The 26,877-nt window shown below is 42.9% G+C and overlaps 1 protein-coding gene across 3 annotated transcripts in view; it reads left to right on the forward strand.

Moving 5' to 3' along the window:
- Window positions 1–26,877, forward strand: part of SASH1 (SAM and SH3 domain containing 1) — a 259,309-nt gene that overhangs the window by 108,321 nt on the left and 124,111 nt on the right. The window lies entirely within an intron of this gene.

A 26,877-nucleotide genomic window follows, 5' to 3' on the forward strand; every position in this document is an offset into this window, starting at 1 on the left:
TAAACCTCTTTTGTTCTCCAACCTAATATTTGCTGCTGCTAACAGCTTCAGCAGATCAAATAGCAAGGTTGGAAAGGAACTTAATGTGTCTGAATTTATATCAAGGGACATGGCTCATGCTGCACAACTTTATCTTGTGCTGTTGCATTTGAATCCGGTCAGTTCTTGGGAATGGGAGGTAGTGAAATTGAATGCCAGAGCACAGGCTGCCTTTTTGTTTTCTTCCTATGCTACATCTCTTGGAGGATTAGCATTTTATCTGCACCAGTACCTGATACTGAGAAACAACTAAATGTTTTCTTAAAAGTAACCCGCTGTTTTCACGGGGTCTTGGTGACAGCTTTAGTTTAATATTGATCCCTCCAGCTGCAGAAGGAAAAGGCAAGGAAGGGGCATGACAGGAGGGGAAAAAGACAATGACAGAAAAGAAATTGAAGTCACAAATAAAACTAATATTCTGCCCCTTAATACTCTTGCTGCAGTAATGTTGAATCACAAGTGCAGTGATAGACAAATTTCCTAACACTATTAAGATAATGGAAAAAAAGTCATGAAGGAAATACTTCCCAAAACTAGAATAAAGAAAGCATTCTACATGCTAGTACAGCACTTGGATTTCAGCAAACATAAAATGTTGTGCTGATTTTCGTCTACAAGATCTGAGATGACAGAAGGAGTTAGCCAAAAAATGGAGCATTCAGCAATGTTGGTGAAACTGAAGACATGCCAGGAAAGCAGATCCACTTCCTAACAAGCAAGCAAGACAATGCAGTGTTTTACCATTTTATAGTAGATATTTTGCAAAGCCCCAGAGAGTTTTAGAGTGCAAGTGATTAAGTTGAGATAACTCCACATATTTTGGTATCCCAACTAGAGTTATAGTGTCTGAAATATATGCAAAGAATTCAATGCTTTGTCAGAGACGCCGGTAGCAAATGAGTTACAAGACTTTGTCCTCGGAGTTATAAAACACATTCTGTTGGATTTTGCTAAAGTGATTTCACAACCCAGCAATATCTCAAGGATGACAAAGAATAGGGCTGAAGAGAACCCAAATAATGAAGTTTGTTATGTGAAATCAGCTAGATTATGTTGAGTGAATCTTTTATGTCTTACTCCATAAGCATATTTCCTATAAAATAATTTATTTAGTTTATTGTGATGTAGAAGGTAGATTTTGGCATGATCTTTTGACGGAGGTCTGGATGGTTTTATAGGAGGCGCGCAGATTGCCTGGACTGCCTTAGTGTCCTGACTTTGTGCAAATGGATGAGAGAGAAATAGGGATCTTTTAAGCCTATGGGAATCTCTGTATGAGGATCATACCTACTTTTCTTTTTTTTGCTACCACTTTTGAAATTTCTAACCTGAAAATATTTCGTACACATTAAAGAAGTATACTATATATAATTTACATCTGAAGGCACTGACTTGTATAAAGGCACTTTAGGTATAGTTCCTTGAGACAATTTCTGAAATAACAGGGATAAGAACAGTAGAAGGGCAGCCACTTTGAAACTGAATGTATGGTCTAGTCAGTGTATGTTTTGCATCTGCATTTGTAAATGTTAGTGTGTTAGAGACCTGAACCCAGAATGCCTGACGCAGTAAGACTTCCATACGCTTGGCTGGAATAATTAGCAGCCCTCTATGTAATAACCACCCTTTAAAATCCATACTTATGTGTGGCAGGGAAGGATTGGCCACATCCTTCCTACTTCTCACCTTCTTAGTGATTTACTGAGAATTACCTCTTTCCAGGTTTGCAGAATCCAGTCTGCAGAATCCATTCCCAGTCAGCTCAGCCATTGGTGGATTGCCCCTCAGCTGTCACTCATGGCCTGCCTATTCAGATGGCATAAAACAGAACAATTTTTCCTATGCTTTAATAAACTTAATTAATTTGGAATGTGGGGGTTGACTGGATCCTGTACCACTCAAGGGATACAGAGTCCTTCATGATGCCCACACCACTTGATTTACACTAAGGGTAGGTAATGGGAAATGTGAGGGTAAGATGGGTTGATGCTTGACCTGTGCAGACTGAGACAAGTCCCCATGCTCCTAGGTCAATAAGCTTTTGATTGTGGGTACCTCTCTCAAGCTGACTGAAGCTGATCTAAGCTAACCACAGTGAGTAGTGGCAATAGCAACAAAGCAGAGGGTACACAGGGTTGGTGCTAAAACATGAAGTCCATCTACTTCACAGATGGAAATAAAAAGAAAACTATTTAAACGTTGCTTGTGAAATCCAAACACATCTGTTTTGAATGTGCTTCACTGTCTGATAGATAGATGGCCAGGCCTCACTACTGATTATTGAAATCCATTTAATTATAGCATATGGAGAAACTTTGGAGATCATTTAGTCCAATTCCCTGTTCACTGTAGGATTTGCAATGCAAGTTTAGCAGCCTCTGCTAACCTGGACTCCAGCTCCCATTAGCATGGCCAATGGTCAGGGTTGACGGGAGTTATAATCCATAACATCTGGATGGCATCAAGTTGGGAAAGGCTGAACTACAGTATCCCTGACAGATGGCTCTCTAGCCTCTGCTGAAATACTTCCAGTGAAGGAGAGCCCAGTATCGTCTGAGGCAGTCTATTCCAGTGTCAAGCAGCTCTTATCTTCAAGAAGCTTCTCCTAATGTTTAGCTGAAATCTGCTTCCCTGAAATGTCCACTCATTGGTTCTAGTCCTGCCCTCTGGAGCTACAGAAAACAAACCTGCTCCATCTTCTGCATGTCAGCCATTCAGATATTCAAAGACTGCTATCTTCCCCAGACTAAACATACCCAAGTCTTTCAACCATTCCTCATAGGACTTGGTTTCCAGACCCCTCGCCATCTTGATTGCCCTCCTTAGGCCATATTCCAGTTGGTCAATTTCCTTCTTAAGATGTGGCGCCCAGAATTGGGCATAGTACTCCAAATGTGGCCTGACCAGTGCAGAATAGATTGAAAGTATTATTTCTCATGATCTGGGCACTAGGCAGACATAACAAAAAACATTACAATTGCATTCGCTTGTTAGCTCCATCACATCACAGTGCTGGATCAGGTTCAGCTTAGAGCTCTAGTTCAAGTGGAAGTGATCTGAAATTTGGCACAAACTGAGTCCAAGGCACCTTGATTATCATAAAAAATACAAATACCAGACATTTGTATATATATATGTCTCCATGAAAACTGGGGACTCAAAGTGTACTTCCCAGCCACAGAGAAGGCTGGAATTTGACACATACATAACTGAAGGCACCCCAATGAATAGAAAAGTCTAAAAGTGAGGGGTACTTCTAAATCTATCTCTAAAAATTGGAGGCTCAGAGTGTACCTGCAAATAGTTAAGTTCTCTTACACCAGATATGAAACTTAAATTAGGCACATGCATTGCTCAACAGCCTGATTATGACAAAAGTCTGACTTTTGTAAATCTCTCCCTAGAAATGGGGCAAGGAGGGCATCCCAAATGAGAGCAGGCACTTCTAGCTCACTCAGAAAGGTAACATTTGGTTCATGCATAGCTCAAGACATGCTAGTTACTGCAACATTGGGAATATTGATGTTTTTAGACTCCAGTCAAAGCTTGAGCTGTAAAATTTATCTCCTAATCTAGGGCACAATCCCAGCATAGGCCAAGCCAAAGTGAACATGGGATGGAATGTGGAGGAAAGTGTTTAACTCTTTCCTTTCACGGGTTCCTCAATCTTAATCATACCTCCCTCTCTGCACCCCTCAAAAGCACCATAGGCAGGGCCAGCTCTATCTTTAAGCAGAGTGATGTAGTTGCCTCAGGTGGCAGGGGGAGTGATGGTGAGATGGTGGAGAACAGAGCTGTGTGTGCCATAGATAGTTTGCCCTCAAATGCAGTGGAACACTGTCCTGTTAGCAGTGTTGATATAAGATGCAGCTGCCAGTCTGTGTATATAGAACTGTGATGAGGTACCATTTTGTCCTTGCCTTAGGCAGCAAATTATCTTGGGCCAGCTCTGGCCATGGGGGTGGAGGCAGATAGGGTTCCAGGCCGGAGTTTCTATGTGAGCATAATGCCCAATGCTTGTTCAGATAAGTAGCTGCATGTTAGAAGAATCTGCCAGTTTGAAGTATGTGTAGATGTTTATAGGTAAATGTCTGCTCATGTTTGTTTGTTTGTTTCAAAGAGTTGCACATTCAGTTTCCAGCATTTTAGGGCTGAGTTTTACAGTCCTATTAAAAATAAACCATATTAATACGTTTAACAGCAGCAATAAAAAACTGAAAAGCAAAGCCTATAAACAATAAACATTCCTAGAAAAAATACATTGACAGGATAACATAATATGTTATAAAATGTGGTTGGGTGCTATCATTGTTTTTCTATAGCTAGGTTTCATTTCTGTTAAAACCTGTAGAATCAGAAAAATAAGTTAAAACGTGCAGGTATTTACAGTTTGGGAAGGCCATACTAACAATTACATTTAATGTGTGCAACATCTGGAGATAATATGGTGGTCTATGTAAGATTTAAATTGTGATCCTAATTCAGATTTTACTAGGCAAGGGTACAAACATATCAGTAAGCGTTATCACAGCTGACATTAATGTTCTTTTAAGTGGAGGGAAATAAAATGGGTTGACAGTAAGACTGCACTATGTTGGCCCTAAAAATTAAAGACCTAACATTTGGAACATATTTGCAAATGTAACTTCCCAGTTGCAGTCTAGGTTTGCTTTGTGCCGTCAGTCCTAAATAAGGTTACTTGGATGTGTGATTAATTTTTGCAAATATTTCAAGATCATACTTACCCATTCTTAAAAATGCACATCCATTGCCTTGTACAAATGCATGGTTTTCGGTGGATTGTTTCCATATGTCTAAAGGTCATTTGTGCATAAGGACTTTATTTGAAAGGGGAGGAAGGATTTAGCATGTTTTGAATTCTGAGAAGAGTTTACAGGTGGTATAAAGCACCATGCTTTGTTCAGCATCACCCCCCCCCAAAGAAAACTGCAGGTAACTGTTCTGAAGTCTATCGTTCCTCAAAGCTGCTCCCAATAGTAGGTAACATTTTCACAGTAATGTACTCCTCTACCAGTTTGTCTTTTTCAGTTCTGACATGTTCAGCCTCAAAAGATAATAAGATCAATGTGAATTCACTCTCCTTGAAGGGAGGGATGATTCCCTACTGAGATCACACAGGCTTTATCTATGTGTGGTGGCTACTGTAGGCCAGAAAGAATTCTTCTTCTTCTTTTTGCTATGGCAAAACTCCGTGGGAAAACTCCCGTTGAGAAGCTGTGTGAAGTAGTGATAAGCTATGTAGCAGAATACAGATTCTCTTCAGTTATTTAAACAGACAATGTGTTAAAACCCAGTTCTAAGCCAATATGTTTGGTTTGTTTAAACCAACCTTCCACAACCTGTGACACACGTACCACAATGGTGTGGACTACAACTCCCATAAGATATGAGCCATGTGGCGTAGTGGTTAGTGTTGGACTAGAACCTAGGAGACCAAGGTTCGAATCCCCACTCAGCCATGAAGTCACTTGGGCCAGTCATTGTCTCTCAGCCTAACCTACCTCACAGAGTTGCTGTGGGGATTAAATGAGAAGGGGGAGAACTATGTACACCACTTTGAGTTCCTTGGAGAAAAGGTGGGATATAAATACAATAATAAATAAATAAATAAGCCTCAGCCAGCATAGCTAATGGTTGGGGATGATGGAAATTGTGTCCATAACATCTGGAGGGCACCACATTTGCTACCCTGGTTTAAACAAACCATATATCCTGGCTTAACCAAGTTTATACAAACCACACACCTTGGTTATAGGTGAATGTGGCCAGTGGCGGAGAGATGAAAAATAATGACAATTCCTCCCTATAAGATTATATTCAAATAGATGAGAAAAGCAAGGAAAGGAAAAATGAGGGAGACGTTCACTTTCACATTTTTTAAACTACGAAATGACTTTATTACTGTCCAACTGTTCTGCCAGGTCAAAAGCAATTCCAGAGTCCACCTAGGCCCACATTTTAAATTCATTATTGTATTTGTAGACATTTTCTTTCTGTCATTATGGTTGATCTTCCAAAAAATACCACAGTCCCAACAGCTGGATGGCAAGGCTGTCTAGGTGTGAAAGTTGCTAATTGCATGTTTGCAAGCATTTGTTCTTTTCATTTATACCTGCAGACTTCCTTGTAGACATGAGTTGAAATTTTGGCACTGCTAGTGCTGCTAAATTTTATAAACAAAAATGTAACTGTTTTGTGTGTTACGTGTCTTTATACTTAACTTCAAGACATTAATAGTTTACCAAAATGGTAGGATTATATATATTTCCTTAATGCAGTGGTGCGGTGTTAAATTTGATTTAGACAACCCTGAAGATCCAGCTCTCAGAAATACTAGGCATTACAGAGAACAGGAGATAGTGCTGTCAGCTCCAGGATTTAGAGTAATGACTTCTGTTCTCTTACACCAGGAAAGATCTTTTTTATTATGGAAAATATATGCTTCTTTTTAGCACGGGCTCTCAGAACATCTAATAAATCATAAAACAAAATGAAGGCACTGTGATATATAAATAGAATTACAATAATGAAAGAAAGAAATAATAAGAGTTGAGAGGTAGCATTGTCAGAATCAAAACAGATACATGCTTAATGATATATGAGAAAAATAGTTGAAGACGCTTACAGACTAGGAGTATAGCTGAGAGTGAAATGAAGCATCCGCCATCATCCCTGAGCATTGTCCATGCTGCTTGGGGCTGATGAGAATTGAACATCTTGAGACCCACAGGTTGCCCATCCTTGGTTTGAAACAAATCTGTACTTGGCAATCCTGAATATATGGTCAAAGTTAGGGTCAGCTGATTAAACCCCACTGTAAGCACCGTCTGATTTGGATGCCAGATTTTTGTGTCAAAAATAAGCCGGACCCTTTCAGTGGTAGCCACAGAACTCTGACATGCCATTCCTGTAGCTTATTCATTTCACTCCTATGGCTGTTCTGTCAACAAGTTGATTTTTGTGAGTTAACTCCTGCTTGTTTTGTTAGTTTTTGTGGTGAGCTAAGCAGGGAGGGTGTAGATAGATGAGGGTGAAACAGAGGATGAGGACTTGGACTGGGAACCTGGGGAGGGGGCAGACAATGGGATGGACTCACAGGGCACCCCAGCCCCTGTCTTGGACAGCTCAGCCCCCTCAGCTCCTGACCCCCCTGTGGAAGAACTACCTGGTGCTTCTGCCACTCTCCAACTGGAAACGCTGCTGCTGCTGCTGCCACCAGAGATTCAACCTTGCATGCCAGACGTTTCCCAACTGACCGCTGCTCACCTTTCTCCGCCTGAACTGATAGCTAGCAGCCCCCCTCTGTCAGAGGGGGAAGCTGAGATCAAACCACATGTGCCCCACGTTCAGAGGTGTTTGAGGCATGAAGATCAACAGACTGAGCTGAGGAAGAGCCTTTGTGTGCAAGATCCAAGCCTACTTAAGGGGACTCGGGGGGGGGGACCCAGTTGCTGAGTCAACATCTTAGAGTTGTGAGGGCATGCTTAGTCAGAGTTAGATCAGTGCAATATTCCTAGAAAGAGTAGTTAGGTTAATGAGGCGAATTGTTTTGGATGTGTATTACTTTACTAAAAAGAGAAAAAGCTACAGCCAAGTCTGAGCCTGGTTTCCTCGACTTCAGGTAGGACAGTTTTATGGTATTAATTGCTTGATTGGGCTTACTTAATTGATTTGCTTGGCTTTATTTGTATGCCACTTTGGAGACATTGGTTCAAAAGTGGTTTACAAGTGCTTTTTAAAAACAAAAATTAAAGCTGTGGTTATCAGGAAATACATTCCTTATCAATACTGTGTGTCTTCTCACTCTGATACGTACATAACTGGGTCCCAGTCATGTCTTGAATAATTCCAGGCCATTTGGCTAGCTCCCTTGATAGTATTGTCTTGTGTGGATTGTCACTATTAGACCACCCTCATCTTGAACTAAAAGGCATAACCTACAGAGAGTGAATATCTCTAAGATTTAATGGGAGCATCTGTCTTAACTTCAAAAGACAAGCAAATGTATACTTATATTTTTATAGTAAGTATGTATGTGTGTGTATGTATGTGTATATAAATATATATTTATTTTATAATATATTATAATTATATTTATACTATTTATATTTCTAATATATAATATTCTATGTTGTACATCACTTTAGATTTTAAAAAAATATACAGCAGTATATAAATATTCTAGGTAAATAAATATTATAGTGAACTGTTTCAATAAGTATGGATGATAACTATGTAATCATTTTAGAGTCGGCAGTGAAATGGTAAAATAGTCTCATCTCTCTGCTTAGCTGCCTAAATGTGTTCTAATTTTTTACTGTTTAGTAATCCTTAGCTGAAGCAATAAAATAAGCACCAAGTCATGCAGTGTAAGAAGAAACAAAAACATTCAGTTCTGTTTTATGTTTAATCCTTATGACAATTGGCGGTTATTTGTATTTTCTCCTCTTCTAGTGTAGAAAATTCCTATCATTTTAGATAGTCTTCAAGTGATTTTTTTTCCAGTTAATGTATTGTCCATACTTTATACATTCTTGTATTGGTAATCATTGTAATAGCTCCCATGGTGCCTGCTCAAAAGATAGCTAAGCTTGGATGGTTTCCGCAGTGATCTCTCACTGCGGAGGTTGCACATTAGCTTCCTTTTGGGGGGCTTAAAAAAACACGTAGGGGTTGTTGTACATGTTGTACATTACTCTTTCAGACAGATCTTCCCAAAGTTTGCAGATTTATTTACAGCATTTATATAAGCCACCCAATAACATTGTTCTCTAAACTACACTAAATACAACATTAAAATACTGTATTATAAAAGAACAATTGTTAGAAAAAACTAGCTTGACAGTGTGGCTAAAAATATACAAGCAGTGAGTTTACAGCTCAAAATCTCTCACAGATCTCGAGGCGTGGGAGATTTTTTTTTTTTTAAGCCTTCACCTGGTGCTGAAATAGCAGTAAAGAAGGTGCCAGGTGAGCCTCTTTGAGGAGGGCATTCCACAACTGGGGTTGTTTTCACTCTCCCTGGTAGTCAGCTGTCATTTCCTTTTGCTGGAGTACCTGGAACAGGACCTTTGAAGAAGATCTTGGGATACAGAATCAGAACACAAAGATGCTCAGTAATCCTCTGATTCTTATACTTGGCTTAAGTGACAGGCACCTTCTCTGAACATAAGAAATGTTGTTTCTTTACTTTACTTTACTTTACTTTATTATTTTTAATCACCTTCTCCAAACACACCAAGTGAACTTAAATCAACCAGGAGTTGAGTTCAGGGTAACTTACTTGGTAGTGGCTGGAGAATGAAGAATGCTTAACTGAAGAAGGCACATGGGATCAAGCTGGGGAGTTGTTCAAAGAGCTAAAAAAATTATTTATTTATTTATTTATTTATTTATTAAATTTATATCCCAAGCTTCCTCCAAGAAGGAGCCCACGGTGGCAAATTAAAACACTCTAAAATATCTTAAAAACAAAATACTTTAAAACATATTAAAACAAAACATATTTAAAAACATACTAAAACATAACATCTTTAAAACATATTAAAAAACATTTTTTAAAACATATTGTTTAAAAAAGCTTTAAAACATGTAAAAAAGTAATTCCAGCAGAGACTCAGACTGGGACAAGGTCTCTATGTAAAAGCAAATGCTGATTGTCTCCCAGTCTTTGTGTGGGAGTAAATGGGGTGTATCTGATTTGGTTCTGCAGATGTGAATTAGGCTGTCTGAAATGTTGCCCTGTGCTCTTCTTGAGTGCCTTTGTAAGTTAGTAAAAAGTCTTAGTAAAGACTTTTTGGATCAGATAAGTCCTGACGTGGGCCTAGTGGTGAAGGTGAAGGTAAACTTTACTTTTTTTATAAAATAAAAAAATAGCTACATAGTTGGGGTTCTTTAGGGCCACAAAAAAGCTTTGGAGGAGTGAATTTGGACCATGTGTTATTCCTGGTGTATGGAGGCTAGGGAGAGCCAGCTATATCTTTGAGTGTGGCAGGGAAACATCTGGCACTGTCAAATAAGTCAAAATGGAGATTCTTCAGACTCAAAAATTAAATCCTACTTTATTTATTTAACAAAATTTATATACTGTTTGTATGTAATAAAACCTCAAAGTGGTTTACAAAAAACTTCTCCACAGTGTAAGTTCTTTGCATAAGTTTCATACTGATTTTGTTTGGCCTAAATATATTTCCTTCTCTACTTCAGAAGCACAGGTTTCTTTAAATTAATTGAATTTATTTTACAAAATTTATATACCATTTAAGTAAAATAAAATCCTCTAAACCTTATCCTGGGGCCACCCACTGGGTCCTTAGTCTCCTTGCATTATTGAGTGTAACACCCCATATACAAACCCACCTGCTCTTTCCTAACTCCAGATAAAAATAGTAAAAGGAATTGTTTACAGAATTATGCAGAAATTTGGTAGGGCAACTGAAATGCTAATTTCATATTCTGGCCCTTAACATTTTGGGCTGTTATCCTATATATAGTTGTTTGCCTGCAAATCCCATTGTTTCCAATGGAGTGCCCAGGTACCAACTCAGACTCTTATAATGGATATGTAGTAATGTCTGCAGTCCAGTATCTGTCATGCTTATGAGCCATGAAGAAGATATTTGGTCTAATGTTACTTCAAGGAGAAACGTGAATCATTTATCAGAAAAATCCGTTTTAACCATTCCTTCACAATCCTTTTCCTTCTATCCATCGTCCCACCCCTCACCCCTCATTTCATGTTGTGTATAACACACAGTGTTTTCATTTAGAATACAGCGTACAAACTCTGGCAGTTACATGCAAGAGTAATGGAGCAGAAAATTTCCCATGTCCAACTATAATGGCTGAAAAGGACAGCTTGGAAGACTGCAAATGGAAACTTAAAAATACATTCCTTGCTAATCTGCAATATTGGAAAATCAGTGATCTGATTAATTTTCCCCAAATGCCCATACATTCAAAATTTGTATATCTATTGTTGTTGCTTCTGTTTTGATTTCTGAGATGTCCCTAAGAACTGGCACTATGACACTGAACCCCTGTAGAAAACCTATGGCTCATCTACAGGAATTCCTGTGGTAGTCTTCAACCTCAGCTCAGATTAGACCATGATCAGAGAAAAGAGAACCTGTGTCACACTATACTATGCTTCTTAGAGATATTTGTTTGAAACTTCAGTCTGTCTTCACATATGGGTTTGCCATTCAGTTGCACTAGAACATCCCGAAATCACTATATGTGTGTCTGCTGTTAGGATGGTTATTAACTATCATTGGAATATTATTTCCAGTTCCTAGGCATCTAGGATTTTTCTAGCCATAGCCTATTCACCACCATAGGCTAGTTAACTGTGAAGAGTCTCACAGCATGAATTTTGCTATCAGTGGGAGAGGGGGCAAAGAACACACAGCCATGTTGTGTTTGTAGACAGGCTGTGGATGTACACTGCCTTGCAAAAGTAATCAAACCCCTGACCAATGCTCTCATATTTGTGGTGTTGTTACATGCCTTCAACTGAATTACAAATGGTACATTGCCATTTCATTGCATATGATATTTTATTTTGAAACACAAACTCAAAATCGATTATTGTAAGGTGACATTGGTTTTATGTTGGGAAATGTTTGTAAGAAACATAAAAAACTGAAACATGTTGCTTGCTTAATTATTTAGCCTCTGTGCTGTGGAAACTCTCAGTTTACACAAATGAAAGAAATTGCCCTATGAAGGACACAGTTACCGTACCTTTACCTCCACCTGTGAACCATTAAAGTTGCTTTCACATTGTCAGGATAAAACCTCCACTGTTAAAGGATAATTGGTCAGGCTGTGGATCTGAAGGAAAATGAAGACCAAAGAACATTCTACAGAAGTGAGAAATGATGTAATACAAATGCAATGATTAGGACAAGGGTACAAAATAATATCCAAGTGTTTGGATATTGCAGTGAACACAGTTGGATAATCACTAATCAGAAAGTAGAAGCTGCATCACACCACCCAGGCACTGCCAAGAAAAGGCTGTCCCTCAAAACTCAGCTCTCAAACAAGGAGACTTGTGAGAGAAGCCACAGAGAGGCCAACAATCACTTTGAAGGAGTTACAGAGTTCAGTGGCTGGGAGTAATTGTGCAGAAGTCAACCATAACAAGAGCTCTGCATAACACTGGCCTGTATGGGAGAGTGGCAAGAAAGAAGCCGTTACTCAAAAAGTACCACCTGAAAGCACATCTGGAGTTTGCCAGAAAGCACGAGAGTGCCCCAGCTGCGATGTGGGAAACTTTGTATGTTCAGATGAGTCCAAGATAGAGCTTTTTGGCCAAAACGCAAATCGCTATGTGTGGCACAAACCTAATGCTGCCCATACCTCAAGACATACCATCCCTACAGTGAAGTATGGTGGTGGCAGCATCCTGCTGTGGGGATGCTTCTCATCAGCAGAGACTGGGCATCTTGTTAAAATTGAAGGAAGACTGATGGAGCAAAATACAGGGAAATACTGCAGGAGAACTTGCTTCAGTCCAATAAAAAACTGAAGCTTGGGAGGAAATCACTTTTCAGCAGGACAGTGATCCCAAGCACAAGGCCAAAGCAACACTGGAGTGTCTCAAGAACAAAAAGGTGAATGTCCTACAGTGGCCCAGTCAAAGTCCTGATCTCAATCCCATTGAGAATCTGTAGCACTCTTTAAAATTGCGGTCCATAAGCAACGTCCAACCAACCGGAACAACATGGAATGAATCTGCCAAGAAGAATGGGCCAAAATCCCTCCGACATTGTGTGCAAAGCTGGTACATACCTACCCCAAAAGACTTAAAACTGTTATTGAAGCGAAAGGTGGCTCTACCAAATATTAATGTGTGGGGGTTGCATACATATGGAAGGAACATGTTTCAGTTTTTTTATGTTTCTTACAAACATTTCCCAACATAAAACCAATGTCAGCTTATAATAGATTTTGAGTTTCAGTGTTTCAAAATAAAATACCATGCAGAACGAAATTACAAAGTACCTTTTGTAAATCAATAATATGAGAGCATTGGTCAGGGGTCTGAATACTTTTGCACTGTATGTCCACACCCCCTGCAGCCTCTTGGCCTTCCAGTGCTAATGTGCATCAGAAACCTCTATTGATGGTGTAACTTTCCTGGAATGACAAGAAAAAAATTCAATGCGAAGAACGTATTCCCACAGGCAAAGCTGTTTGACTGGCTTCTGTTCTATAGGCATGGCATTCCCCTGCACATCAAACCAAGATGATGCTTCAGGAAGAAAATTCCAGTTGAAATGTCAGCTTCATTCTAGAACGTTTTTCCACTGTTGACTCATCTTTCTAACATATGTGCAGAATAGTTGTTCAGCCTGGTCTCCCTTCAGCCTTTGTGAGTAATACAATAACTTCAGGTGTTGGGGGGTCAGCATTCTGTGAATTGGCATTATATTTCAAGTAAAACTTCCTGGTGTCTTCATAAAACTAGTAAATGTGAAAGTATCTTCCCTTGAATTTATTTAGCTGGTAGATATTGAAACTGGGTAAACAGTACCTTAAAATAAAGAAAGGGATATAGGGCTAGCAAATATGATTTTGAAAGTGTCTGGTGCTCAAGTCCAAGGAATGTCAAGAACTACAGGCAGGCAGATAGGTAATGTAGTAGTCTGGCAGCAGAGATGGTTAAAGTGAGGAAAATGCAGCAGATCTAGGAGCTTTATAGGGTACCCTGGCTCATTTGTGATGGCTTGAGATTAGCTCTTTTTTATCTCCGGATTCCCAGTACCAACATGATTCTGGACTCTAGAATCCATGTTTGGACTCCTTTGACCAACAGCTCCTGTGAAGCAGGGAGGCACCTAGCTGAAAGCATAGCCCAGTTGGGTAGTTCTTCATTTCTAATCTGAGCCAATACGACGACATTATCATTTCAAAAATAAAATCATATATATATATATATCTATATCTACAAGCACTTTACAAGTCTGTTTTCTGTGAGCCATTACATTTCAATCACATTTCAAACCTCTGTCTATAGCTCTATGCAACTATACATGTTTTTTAAACTGAGACTTTCCCGGATGAATATGTCTAGGATACATAAAATTAAAGTGCTTCAAGGGTTGCATTTTCTTGTATTGGATATAAATGGGGAATTCCTGATAGCATCTATGGTAGGTTAAGCATTGCTGAGAGCAAGATTACCGTGTTTACCTGCCTTGAAATCTCCACTTAGCCTGAGTCTTGCAATCTAGCCTTGAGTAAGTCACTGGCCATGCTCAGCTGTTGTGTGAAAGTAAACCATAGTTTCAAGTTGGCTTGTTTCAAACAAATCATAGTTAATGTTAATTGTTCAGATGATGTGAGGAGCTGTGGCTATGCAAAAATAGAAGCAAAATGGCCACATCAGGGGATAGGGAGTGTCTGAGTCCAAAGCTCACCTGGGCTTATTCATGTCATGCTAAACTTTGGTTTAGCTGCAGAGATAGCCAGCTTGGTGGCCTCCAGATATTGTTGGACTAAAACTCTCTTCATCCCTCACCATTGGCCATGCTGGTTCGTGCTGATGAGAATTGTTGTTTAACAACAATCTGGAGGTCAACACAAAACCAGTTTGACTTGGCCTCCAAACATCATCACTATCTCTTAGCCAAACCTGACTATCATTGTTGTTTTGACTAGGGGTGTAATCCTAGTCCCGCCTAGTCTCTTTTGAATTCAGTAGGATTTACTTCTCAGTAGACATGTTTAGAATTGCCCTGCAAAGTAATTTGTTTTAGGTTGCTTGAAGGAAGGGGAGATCTAAATGGCATTAGTAAATGTGCGTGATCAGAGTTATGCCTGAACCTGTGATGCAAACTGAAATCTTGAAGTGTGAGAAATAGGTCCTAATTAGATTATACAGCCACGAGAGTGGCTTATACTGCCAGCATGGATTTTTTACATTTTGTCATGTTAAATTAAAAATACCCCCCATGCCATTCTGCTGCTTGCCATAAGCTCATTTCAAAACAAAATCTTACAAAACTTACAGTCCTGAATTTAGAAATGCTTGCTTAACAACCCTCTACATTTTCATTGCAATACCCAGAACACTGAAAAAAGAATATAGAGTTCAAAGTGTAAATCAAAAGAAAAACCAGACCCCTGTTGTAATTTTTTCTGTCAGTGGTTTCATAATTTGTTGAAATTAATTAAAAGTCAGCCACGTTCACAGAGTACTTGTAATCTTATTACTGACTTTGCCCTGCAGTTTAAACATTTAAACAACTTTGGCTTAAATTTGGGTGAGAGACTACATACGCCTGCTGTAAAATAAAAAGGTGGAGGCAACCCGGAAAAATGATACTGCTAACAATGTTTTCTTTTTAGAAAAGAAAGGGGGTTTACCTCTGCCCAGTGCCCACCACTGACCCAATCTCCTCTCCTCCCTCCCCTTCCCTCCCACCCCTCTCCTCCCTCCCCTTCCCTCCCCTTTCCTCCTCCTCCTCCAGGTCAGTTTCACCTATCCTAAGCATGATTGCACAGGAGTTAGTCCCATTAAACTCAGTAAGCATGCCAATGATCAATCCATTCTCAGCAAACTTGCACAGGACCCTATTATTACCTCCTGGATTAAAAAGCATACACTCAGAGGCACATTTTATCAAATTCTTCCAGGCTACACAGGAAGTGGATTGGACTGTGAAAGACCAACCCAAATTGTGTTGGCATTTTTACACATTTGTAGGCCAGTACAATATCTCAGAGAGGAGGTCAGGTCTCCTGCTCCCCTGGTGCATTCACTATAGCTGCCCAATTTCCCTGCTTTTTAAAGTTTGATAGAAATATCTGTTGGCTATAGGTATGTTCTTAAACCACAAGATTTTTTGCCTGTTAGTGAACCTTATTTATATGCTTCCTGTTAAGACTTGTTAAAGTTGATCTAGTTACTACCTCACATGTTTTGTTGTCATACGATATGTATACTGCAGCATGCTCTCCAACATAACTCAAAACTTTGTTGATTCTTGCATCAGAAGGAAAAGATATTGCTCAATAAACATAAGTAAGCAGAAGTTAAATGGTTAGAGATACATGGTTGGGAATTATTATTCTGTGCCAGTTTTTTACAGTAGCCAGAACTTTGTCTGACTGTTTCTTCACTCAATCCAAATAAACAATAAAAATATACATCTCATTCAGTGGGACAGATTCAAGGCTTTCTTTAGCTGTAGTTTTTGTTCTTAAGGAAATTCAAAATTCCACAATTTTACAATCTGATAGGATAACTTACTTCAAAGCTTTGCCAAATTTGTAAATGTTTGGTTCAGATTTGAGAGGCCTAATTATCTACTTTTCAAACATACAGGCCTCAAAACCTTTGGGAAGAAGCTAGCCCTTTATTTAGGCATTAATTTTATACCGTTGTGTGATATATATTTTTTTCATTCACAAAATACAGTCCTGGTGCTATACATGGATCCAGAGTGCCATGGTCCAAAATATAAACAAAAACACCTATAAGCAGAATCTGGGTCCTCCAGAATGTCTTTGATTTTTGTCAATCAACTGCTATTTGTATGAAATTGTAACTGAAGTACTTACGGTCTTTCGAAGGTTCCAAGGAACAGGGTGGCTTTTTAGGGCCAGAGACAAGAGAGATTACTCACAGCATAAACAAGAGAAGAGAGGCAGAACAGAATCTGGATTTTGTTAACACAGGACGCAGCTGGTACTTTCCCTAGGAGAATCATTGTTGGGGGGGCTCTCCACCTTCCTTTGACAATGGAATCTACTGTGCAGTGTAAATCTTACTCGTTTATAGTCAGCTTGGGTAACCAAAGTATCCCTTATAAGAGATGAAAGGGAAATGTGAATTTATGAAGATTATATCTAGGGTAAAGCACTTACTGCACAGCCCTTTTCTTTTAAAAACCAAATAAATGTGGTGAAGCCAAATATTTGCTGCCCAGAAGCCAGAGAACAAATTTACTGTTAATATATAGCAGGTTCTGCTGTCTCATTGACTGCAGTCTTGCGGATGTAGTGTTCCCTTTCTCTTTGTTTCTATGGCAGTGAGTGGAGGATGAGAACTTGGCATGAATGAGCCAAATTGTCCTAAGGTAGACTGTCGCTTCTTTTGGGGGCTTCTTATCATAGGGATAACTTTGTAGTAATCCTGTTGCCTTTCCAGCTGAAAAGCTCATTTGGCTTTTGGTTTGGTCAAAGTAATGAAGGAAGAGGAGCCTGCATACATCTGTTTTATATGGAAAATACTTCTGGAGGCGACATGGGGAGAAAATGAAGAAGGTCTAGCATTATTTTTGCTAATATTTTTACTTCTGTGTTGTTGTTTCCTGTCCAGCTGTGTTTCTATATATGCTTTGTTTCAACCCAGAAAAGAGTGGAAGTTCCTTATCTCGCTTTATGGGCTGGTTTGTTTCCTTACCTCAACATCATTGAAATCAAGCCAACCAATATGAAAAGTTCCACACAGTTTATATTTGTCAACACTGATGTGAAGGAGGAAACAATAATGGTATATAATGTAACAGTGGAATGATGTATCTACTTAAATAAACCAGGCTTGGTTTGAAGAATTTTCAACATTTTCGCTTGGTCAAAGTAATGAAGGAAGAGGAGCCTGCATACATCTGTTTTATACAGATGTTTAAGTTGTTTCATGTCAAGCCATTTCCAATTACACTCTGGCCCAGTGAAATTGAAATGTTCCTGATGCCTTCACCTTGGTTCAGCAATGGGGAGTGCCCCATGAGTTCATCTGTTTATTTCTCCTCTCATTCTTGAATTTCCCCTCCCTATTTTCCCTTTCAGAGCTTACCATCATGCCAGGGTTAAGAGATAGGAAGTTGCCTTACACTGAGTCAGTCCATCTAGCACAGTATTGTCTATACTGTCTGGCAGCGGCATTCCAGGATTTCAGGCAGGGAATCTTTCCCAGTCCTGCCTGGAAATGCCAGGAATTTGAACATAGGACCTTCTGCGTGCAAAGCAGATGCTCTACTACTGAGATATGGCCCTTCCCCAGGAGATTACGTTCCGAGCAGTGTTAATGCTAACAATGTACGTATAGCTCAAACTAGTTTTATCAAACCTGCTTCCAATTGTGGTTGCAAACCCTAGTTCGAAACTAAGCATTCTTGTCTTACCACCACTGTTGACACGATGCTATGTCATTGTTATCTTTGAAAAGGGAAGAGAGAGTAATTCACTCCTAGGAGTGGAGATAGGAACAGGAAGGAGAACTCAACCCCACAGGGCACTGCTGCTCTTCTAATTATGGCTAGGAAATCTGAAATATCCCATCTGCCTCATGCCTGAAAAAGAACTTGACCATATTGTAATTGCATTTCAGTATATTTACATTTGCCTCACTTGTGTGTCTCAGTGAGACGGGAAAGAGAGATGCTAATTCCCACTAAGTAGAGATACAACGTCTGAACTGAGGACTGGATTGATGTAACGGCTGCTCATATCACAAAGGCACTGTTGTGAAGGGATGGGTGGTGCCGCAAAGGGGCCCAGAACGCGGCCTGCCATGACCTCCTTTCCAATTTTCTCTCCTACGACTGATTCCATGCCCGCCACTGATTTGAGGTTGCGGGACATGAAGTGGTGCCTGGGGCCCAAGTAGGGGATCCAAAAACCCTCTGTAAAGCCCTGGAGCAAAAGGTGGGCATCTAGGCCTCGGGGGTAAAGGCAGAGCAAGTGCTGGAGTTCAGAGAGTTTAACTGGATTGGGGCCCCTTTCCTTGAGCTGCGCTAGCAGCTCCCGGTCTCCTTGCGCCGGCTGAGTCCCTGTTCCCACCTCTGAAGGGGCGGCCCCTGGGGCAGGCAGTGCAGGAGTGCGGACCCCCGCATATTGCGCACTCGTGTCGGAACCTGCAGGGGGTACGACCACAGTGGCCTCGGGAGCTGAACTCCCAGCAAAGCAGGTGGGGTTGAACCCCCTGCCCTGCAGGCCCGCGGAAAGGAGCTGCTGCTGCCTGGCGGGCCAAGAGGTGGCCGCTGTCTGTTCTATCCCCGGCTATGGGCTTGGAGTGAGACATAAACTGTAGCCACAGGTCTGCTTCCTTTTTGTCCCAGGGGAGGGAGGTATCAAAGGCCGCCCTCATACGAAACGATTCGTCATAGGCGAGCCATGCTGCCCCCTGGAACTCAGAGTAGCCCCAATATACGATATCGAGGTATTTAATAAGGATAGGGCCCCTCTGTGGCTGTTTCTGCATCACCACCCCCATGTATGTCAGAAATGCAGGCAACCAATTGGCCCAAGTGCGCTCTATGCGCCGCCTCTTGGGCTTGTCTGGTTCTGCCTCTTCGCCCTTATCCTTCTCCCTCCTAACTGGCTCCCTGTATAGAAGTGAGAATAAGTCAACGTACTCCCCCTTCCATATTTTTTCCTTTGTAGCGGGCAGCAGGTGAAAGCCCAGTGGGGCTGATGTCTCCCCGAAAGGTATAGCCCCGTCCCTCACTGAACCCAGAGGGTCAGTGTCCTCTGCAGGAGGGGGTACCGACCAGGAGGGCTGTGCCCCCACTCCCATCCCTGTCCCGGCAGTGGACTGCCAGACCTGCTCACAGGCCAACCCTAGGGGAGGCTGTTGTTGTGGCGTGCCGTGCCCCACACCCATGGGGATCACAGCTTGCCCATACCGCTCAGTTTCAGCTGGTGGGGGAAAAGGCCAGTATGGGAACCCCCACGAGGGCCAGCTCCACTGGGGCTGCCCCTGTTGTTGTGCTGCCCAGGGAGACTCACTCACTATGTTGTCTGCTGAGGGGCCATGCATGGGCTGTGGTCCCGGGGCTGCATCTGAATACAACGCTGGTCCTGCTTCTGCTCCGGGCGCTCTTGCTGCGGCCCCACTAGGCCCTGCCTCCAGTGCGTCCAGTCGTGCTAAGATAGAAGTAATAGCCGCAGCGTTAGCCCCGCCGACTGGACGCAGCGCTTTATCCCGGGGCCGCTTGGGGGGTGGTTCCTTTGTTCTCCCAGGTGCCGGCTGGGCTGAGCCCCTCTCCAGGGCTTCTAACCTGGCCAGTATAGCAGTCCATGGTATGCCTTCCCCTTGTCCCCCATCCTCCGCCGCTGGGGGTGGGCGTCTACCCTCTGCCCTGGGGGCCCTTCCCTTCCCTTTTGGCCCACCTTGACCTTTTTTAGGTGGCATCCTGAGCTAGAGTGTAGCCGGGTCTATCCAGTAGAAATGACCCCCCAAGGCCTATGCCCGTTGCGGAAGTGCCTCCTGGCAAAGTGAGAGGTGGTCAGCGTGGGGATACCTATAAGGGGGGGCAGCACCCTCACAGCCCAGCTGGACTGTGTCCCCTGCTCACTCCCGTCCCCTGCTCACTCCCGTCCCCTGCTGATGGGCCCCTTTATCTCACCCCACAATCCTGGCAACCTGGGTCGCCAAGTGAGAAATGGAGGGTGTGCAAGATGGGGCTGGGACCCACTTCCCTTGCTATGGGGTGGATGAGGGGCTGAGAACCTTCCCACCAGGGGCCCCTGGGTAGCAAGCAAAGAAAAAGAACGCGGCCACAAGGCCGCCTCGCCTGAGATCCGGTGCTGCCGTTAGGCCGTGCTTCCACTGCGCAGCTTCGCTCCTCTGGAGGGCCTCCCGAGGCCTAGGGTTCTCTCTGCTGCACCGCCGGGTCTGCAGCTGCCTCTTGCTGGCTTCCCTGGAGAGGAGCCCCACGGCCGCTGCCACCGCACCTCCGCCGCCGGAGGGCCTCCTGAGGCCTAGGACTCCCTCCGCTGCTCCGCCGGGTCTGCAGATGCCTCCTGCAGGCTTCCCTGGTGAGGAGCTCAACGGCTGCTGCTGCCGCACCTCCACCACTGGAGGGCCTCCAGAGGCCTAGTCACAACTGCCCCTCCAGGGCGCCAGGGCCTCTCCGCCGTCCTCGCCGCGCCGCGATCAAGGCGCGCCGACCGCTCCTCGCCGCCGGCCACACAGCACCAAGGCCTGGCCCATAGGATCCTTGAGGAGCCGCGTGCGTCGGCGAGCGAATCGAGCTGAGTCGCGCCGCCGATGCCGGAGCCTGCCGCCGTTTGAATTTGCCGCCAAGTTTGCAGTGAGGGAGGGCGGCTGGCGGCACGGCCTTAAATGGCCGTCTGCCGCCCCGCCCCCTTGCTGCGTGCTACGTCAGCGCGCCTGCGCACTGCGTGCACGCACACCCCACAAGATGGCGGCTCGGCTTCGGCGGCGGCTGCAAACACGCCCCTTTGCCCGGTAAGTCCTGGGCGCGGAACGGAGTTCCCCCCACTAGCAATTGGGTTCAAACAGACACCTTCTTAATAATCTTAAACAGACACCTTCTTAATAATCTTAATATTGCGAGGGAGCCTGCTCCACGAGCTAGAGGGAGCCCCAGCTGACAAAGCGTCAAGGCGAGTTAAGCAGCAGAGCGAGTGCGGCAGCAGGGCGAGGAGGCCAGGGCCCCCCACTCTGCCCGTCTGTTCCCTGACCTCAACTAAACCACAGTCTCCAACCCATTGACGTAATAAACCTTAAACAAAACTATGCAGGTAAGAAGCCAGCAGGGGTGTGGGGGCTTTCCAGTGTTTTGCACCGCCTGCAGCATGTACGACTATCTGCCAGTTGGACAGAAGTCGTGGGTATGCTCTCGGTGCAATGAGCTCCTGGCTCTCCGGGAACGACTTCATTTCCTTGAGGCCAAGGTGGCGGACCTGGAAAAGCTGAGAGAGGCAGAGATGTGTGTGGAGGAGGCCTTCAGGGACGTTATAGCTGTGTCCCACTCCAACGATGATAGCTCTCCTGCTATCATGGAGAACGATGGTCTCGGGGTAGTAGAACATCCAGCTGAGGAAGAGGGAAACGATCCCTTAGAAGGGACCCATTCCTTGGGGGATGAGCAGCTATCCTCTCGTGCCGAGGATATATCTCCAGGGGGTGGAGGGATCCTTGTAGTGGGTGATTCGATCATTAGGAACATAGACAGTGGAGTGTGTGATGGGCGTGTAGACCGCAAGGTGTTTTGCCTGCCTGGTGCGAAGGTTGCGGATATCGCCCGTCGTTTAGATAGTTTGGTAGACAGTGCTGGGAAGGAGTCAGTGGTCGTGGTGCACGTTGGCACCAACGACATGGGGAAATGCAGCCGTGAGGTCCTGGAAGCAAAATTTAGGTTGCTAGGTAGGATGCTGAAAGCCAGGACCTCCAAGGTGGCTTTCTCTGAAATGCTACCAGTTCCACGCGCAGGACCAGCCAGACAGGCCCAGCTTCGCAGTCTCAATGCGTGGATGAGACGATGGTGTCGGGTGGAAGGGTTCGGATTTGTTAGGCACTGGGGAACATTCTGGGACAAGCCGGGCCTGTACAAAAGGGACGGGCTCCACTTGAACCAGAATGGAACCAGACTGCTGGCACTTAAAATTAAAAAGGTGGCAGAGCAGCTTTTAAACTGACTGAGGGGGGAAACCCGACAGGAGCTGAGAAAGGTCCGGTTCGGAATAAACCTCCCCCCTGGGATAAAAACCAAAGAAATGATGAAATTTTAAAAGGGGTAGGCCTAGAAGTAGGCATTGTGAGAGCAGGGGCACAGGATATAAATTCAGAAGAGCAAAATTACCACAGGCCTAACCACAAGTGCCAAAGACACTTGAAGAGAGACACTGCTTACAAGTGCCTGTACGCTAATGCTAGGAGCCTGCGAACCAAGATGGGAGAACTGGAGTGCTTGGTCTTAGAGAAGAGTATTGATATAGTGAGCATAACGGAGACCTGGTGGAACTGAGAAAACCAGTGGGATACAGTTATCCCTGGATATAAACTATATTGGAAGGACAGGGCAGGACGTATTGGTGGCGGAGTCGCTCTATACGTGAAAGAAGGCATTGAATCCAGCAAGCTTGAAACCCCAAAAGAGGCAGACTGCTCCACAGAATCGTTGTGGGTGGTGATACCATGCCCCAGGAGGGACTTAATACTGGGAACGATCTATCGTCCCCCTGATCAAAATGCTCAGGGAGACCTTGAGATGAGATATGAAATTGAGGAAGCATCCAAACTAGGAAATGTGGTAGTAATGGGTGACTTCAACTACCCGGACATAGACTGGCTGCATATGTGTTCCAGTCATGACAAAGAAGCAAAGTTTCTAGATATTCTAAATGACTATTCCCTAGACCAGTTGGTCATGGAACCGACCAGAGGGACGGCAACCCTGGACTTAATCCTCAGTGGGGACCGGGACCTGGTGCGAGATGTAAGTGTTGTTGAACCAATTGGGAGCAGTGACCACAGTGCTATTAAATTAAACATACATGTAACTGGCCAATTGCCAAGAAAATCCAACATGGTCACATTTGACTTCCAAAGAGGAAACTTCACAAAAATGAGGGGATTGGTAAAAAGAAAGCTGAAAAACAAAGTCCAGAGGGTCACATCACTCGAAAATGCTTGGCAGTTGTTTAAAAACACTATATTAGAAGCTCAACTGGAGTGCATACCGCAGATCAGAAAAGGTACCGCCAGGGCCAAGAAGATGCCAGCATGATTAACGAGCAAAGTCAAGGAAGCTCTTAGAGGCAAAAAGTCTTCCTTCAGAAAATGGAAGTCTTGTCCGAATGAAGAAAATAAAAAAGAACACAAACTCTGGCAAAAGAAATGCAAGAAGACAATAAGGGATGCTAAAAAAGAATTTGAGGAGCACATTGCTAAGAACATAAAAACCAACAACAAAAAATTCTATAAATACATTCAAAGCAGGAGACCATCTAGGGAGACAATTGGACCCTTGGATGATAAGGGAGTCAAAGGTGTCCTAAAGAACGATAAGGAGATTGCAGAGAAGCTAAATGAATTCTTTGCATCTGTCTTCACAGTGGAAGATATAGGGCAGATCCCTGAACCTGAACTAACATTTGCAGGAAGGGATTCTGAGGAACTAAGACAAATAGTGGTAAAGAGAGAGGAAGTTCTAAGCTTAATGGACAATATAAAAACTGACAAATCACCGGGCCCGGATGGCATCCACCCGAGAGTTCTCAAAGAACTCAAATGTGAAATTGCTGATCTGCTAACTAAAATATGTAACTTGTCCCTCGGGTCCTCCTCCGTGCCTGAGGACTGGAAAGTGGCAAATGTAACGCCAATCTTCAAAAAGGGATCCAGAGGGGATCCCGGAAATTACAGGCCAGTTATCTTAACTTCTGTCCCTGGAAAACTGGTAGAAAGTATTATTAAAGCTAGATTAACTAAGCACATAGAAGAACAAGCCTTGCTGAAGCAGAGCCAGCATGACTTCTGCAAGGGAAAGTCCTGTCTCAGTAACCTATTAGAATTCTTTGAGAGTGTCAACAAGCATATAGATAGAGGTGATCCAGTGGACATAGTGTACTTAGACTTTCAAAAAGCGTTTGACAAGGTACCTCACCAAAGGCTTCTGAGGAAGCTTAGCAGTCATGGAATAAGAGGAGAGGTCCTCTTGTGGATAAGGAATTGGTTAAGAAGCAGAAAGCAGAGAGTAGGAATCAACGGACAGTTCTCCCAATGGAGGGCTGTAGAAAGTGGAGTCCCTCAAGGATCGGTATTGGGACCTGTACTTTTCAACTTGTTCATTAATGACCTAGAATTAGGAGTGAGCAGTGAAGTGGCCAAGTTTGCTGACGACACTAAATTGTTCAGGGTTGTTAAAACAAAAAGGGATTGCGAAGAGCTCCAAAAAGACCTCTCCAAACTGAGTGAATGGGCGGAAAAATGGCAAATGCAATTCAATATAAACAAGTGTAAAATTATGCATATTGGAGCAAGCAATCTTAATTTCACATATACGCTCATGGGGTCTGAACTGGCGGTGACCGACCAGGAGAGAGACCTCGGGGTTGTAGTGGACAGCACGATGAAAATGTCGACCCAGTGTGCGGCAGCTGTGAAAAAGGCAAATTCCATGCTAGCGATAATTAGGAAAGGTATTGAAAATAAAACAGCCGATATCATAATGCCGTTGTATAAATCTATGGTGCGGCCGCATTTGGAATACTGTGTACAGTTCTGGTCGCCTCATCTCAAAAAGGATATTCTAGAGTTGGAAAAGGTTCAGAAGAGGGCAACCAGAATGATCAAGGGGATGGAGCGACTCCCTTACGAGGAAAGGTTGCAGCATTTGGGGCTTTTTAGTTTAGAGAAAAGGCGGGTCAGAGGAGACATGATAGAAGTGTATAAAATTATGCATGGCATTGAGAAAGTGGATAGAGAAAAGTTCTTCTCCCTCTCTCATAATACTAGAACTCGTGGACATTCAAAGAAGCTGAATGTTGGAAGATTCAGGACAGACAAAAGGAAGTACTTCTTTACTCAGCGCATAGTTAAACTATGGAATTTGCTCCCACAAGATGCAGTAATGGCCACCAGCTTGGATGGCTTTAAAAGAAGATTAGACAAATTCATGGAGGACAGGGCTATCAATGGCTACTAGCCATGATGGCTGTGCTGTGCCACCCTAGTCAGTGGCAGCATGCTTCTGAAAACCAGTTGCCGGAAGCCTCAGGAGGGGAGAGTGTTCTTGCACTCGGGTCGTGCTTGCGGGCTTCCCCCAGGCACCTGGTTGGCCACTGTGAGAACAGGATGCTGGACTAGATGGGCCACTGGCCTGATCCAGCAGGCTCTTCTTATGTTCTTATGTTCTTATGTTACAGGGATGAACTATAGCTGGCTGAAAACCGAAGGGAAGTGGGGAAAGAAGCAAGTTTATGTGTTGAGGTTGTAGAAGAGGACAGAAGGAAAGGAAGCTGGGACAAAGCTAGGAACTGGGTATCTTGCTTGTTGTTGTTATTGAAGTACAAAAGATGTTAAAATCTGTGTACATGACTTATTGAACTAGAAAAGGTCCTCAGATGCAAAGATGTATCACTGAACACTAAAGTCAGGATCATTCAGACCATGGTATTCCCGATCTCTATGTATGGATGTGAAAGTTGGACAGTGAAAAAAGCAGATAAGAGAAAAATCCACTCATTTGAAATGTGGTGTTGGAGGAGAGCTTTGCAGATACTATGGACTACAAAAAAGACAAATAATGGGTGTTAGAACAAATTAAACCAGAACTGTCACTAGAAGCTAAAATGATGAAACTGAGGTTATCATACTTTGGACACACCTTGAGAAGACATGATTCACTAGAAAAGACAATAATGCTGGGAAAAACAGAAGGGAGTAGAAAAAGAGGAAGACCAAGCAAGAGATGGATTGATTCCATAAAGGAAGCCACAGACCTGAACTTACAAGATCTGAGCAGGGTGGTTCATGACAGATGCTCTTGGAGGTCACTGATTCATAGGGTTGCCATAAGTTGTAATCAACTTGAAGGCATATAACAACAACAACACATGGATTATGCTAGTTAGGAGTGTTGTTTATGTGTTCATTCACGTTGTAGAAGAAGGTTAGCAGGGGATAAGACAGAAAGAACCAATTATATTTTTTTTTGGTAGAAATAATAAGTGATTGAATAGACTGTCATAGTGAGAGTTAAAAGAGGTTGCCATACTACGGAGATTTATATGATAAAACTTCCATGTCACTTTTTTATCCTTCCTTGCAATTTTAGTGCTATACAGCACATTGAGCCATCTAGTGACCACATAATATATTGCAAGGAAAACAAAAGGTAATAGTAATATTTTAAAAAAGAAAAATAGAATTTGACAGCCCTAATGAAATAACAAGTCTTTGTTTAGTGGTATTTCCAGTAGGAATACATGTTCACCTGGTGTTTTTTTCTTTTTGAACCAAATTATCATTTCATACATTTGTACTGGACTAGTGATTTCCAGTCAGCTCCTGGAGTCCAGTTCTGTTCCAGACACAATTGAGACAAT

The sequence above is a fragment of the Rhineura floridana genome, chromosome 4 (assembly GCF_030035675.1).
Source record: "Rhineura floridana isolate rRhiFlo1 chromosome 4, rRhiFlo1.hap2, whole genome shotgun sequence".
Taxonomy (NCBI): Eukaryota; Metazoa; Chordata; class Lepidosauria; order Squamata; family Rhineuridae; genus Rhineura; species Rhineura floridana.